A 2,046-nucleotide genomic window follows, 5' to 3' on the forward strand; every position below is an offset into this window, starting at 1 on the left:
CAGTCCTGGGCTCTTTCCTTTTGGTCACACTATTTCCTTTTATTCTCCCAAAAACATAAAGGAAGATGGAGAATGAGAAGTAGCGTGGCTCAGTGGAAAGAGCCCGGGCTTGAGAGTCAGAGGTCACGGGTTCTAATCCCGGCTCCGCCGCTAGTCAGCTGTGTGACCTTGGGCAAGTCACTTAACTTCTCTGTGCCTCAATTACCTCATCTGTCAAATGGGGATTAAAACTGTGAGCCCCACGTGGGACAACCTGATCCCTTGTATCCCCCAGCAGTGCTTTGCACATAGTAAGCGCTTAACAAATACCACAATTTATTTTTTTTCCTCCTTAATTCTACAATTATTATTATTGAGTCAAATTGGCCCCAAAGTTGGCATGCCTTGAAAATCAGGAAAATTGTATATCCCCAGAAAGACCAAAAGGTGGGGATATTAAGAAAAGGAAAATTTTATGGCCTGTCTCTTGACCAAAAAAGAGAAACCTAATAAAAGCCTTTCTTCACTGCCAGCCAAGGAAGATGGGCATTAGTTTGAATTTGTAATTTCAATATTGAATCAAATTTTATTAGATTCATCCCATTTCCCAGGGCAGAACTGAACAGAATTGTGCCAAGTCAGACATCAGGATCCTTATGCGGTTCAAAATGTGGTATTTTTTAAGGAAATGACTCAAAACTGTGACAACCATAGGTTTTTATATTTAGAGAAGAGATTATTTTTTTCCTCTTCATTTGTAACTTGTATTCTTTCCATTCTCAGAATCCTTTCTGAGGCGTTTGCCTAAATAAGATTTTCTAATCAGCCATCAAAACTTCTGCACAGTTCTTTCTGGAAGGCAAAGAAGGCGAAAGACAATGGCCACTAGCTCTTTTAGAGTAGTGGTCAAGGCAGAGTTTTGTTTTTTTAATTTTTAAAGAGAATTTGTTAAGCACTTACTACATTCATTCAATCATATTTATTGAGTGCTTACTGTGTGCAGAGCACTGTACTAAGTGCTTGGAATGTACAATTCAGCATCAGATAGAGACAATCCCTGCCCAGCAACAGGCTCACAGTCTAAAAGACAGAATATACCTGGCACTGTACTAAGCACTGGTGTAGATACAAGATAATCACGTTGGACCCAGCCCAAGTCCCACATGGGGCTCACATTCTTAAATCCCCATTTTACAGATGAGGTAATGGAAATGAATTGATATGCCCTAGGTTCCAGAGCAGACAAGTGGAGGAGGCAGAATTGGAGCCCTGGTCACTGACTCCCGGGGCCTTGCTATCTTTAATAGGTAGAAAGAAGTAAAGTTGCTGTGTAAATTCCACTGTGCCATTCATGAGCTCAAGGCAGTATTCAATCAAACATCTCTTCCCTTCGATTAACCGGCATGGGGAGGCACTTCTTCATAACCTCAGAAAAATTACCCTAGCAGCAGAAAAATCCATTTTTGTTGTGAGAACAGACCAACTGGAGAAAACCAGAGAACAGTCGGGGAACCTGGGCTCTAAGCTTGGCTCTGTCACTTATCAGTGGTGTGACCTTACCTTCTCTGGGCCTCAGTTACCTCATCTGTAAAATGGGGATTAAGTCTGTGAGCCCCATGTGGGACAACCTGATCACCTTGTATCTCCCCCCCCCCCAGCGCTTAGAATAGTGCTTTGCACATAGTAAGCGCTTAACAAATGCCATTATTATTATTATTATTACCTTGGATGAGAGACTTAAGTTATCTGGACCTTAGTTTCCTCATCTACGAAATGAAGAGAAAATATCCATTCTGCTTCCCCTTTAGACCGTGAACCCTATGTGAGACAGGGACCGCCACTGACACGATAATTTTTATAATTACTCCAGCACTTAGTATGGTGCTCTTTATATAGTAGCCTGGCTTAGTGAAAGAGCCCGGGCTTGGGAGTCAGAGGTCATGGATTCTAATCCCAGCTCCCCCACCTGTCAACTGTGTGACTTTGGGCAAGTCACTTTACTTCTCTGGGCCTCAGTTACCTCATCTGTAAAACTGTGACTGTGAGCCCCACATGGGACAACCTGAT

The sequence above is a fragment of the Ornithorhynchus anatinus genome, chromosome 3 (assembly GCF_004115215.2).
Source record: "Ornithorhynchus anatinus isolate Pmale09 chromosome 3, mOrnAna1.pri.v4, whole genome shotgun sequence".
Lineage (NCBI taxonomy): Eukaryota > Metazoa > Chordata > Mammalia > Monotremata > Ornithorhynchidae > Ornithorhynchus > Ornithorhynchus anatinus.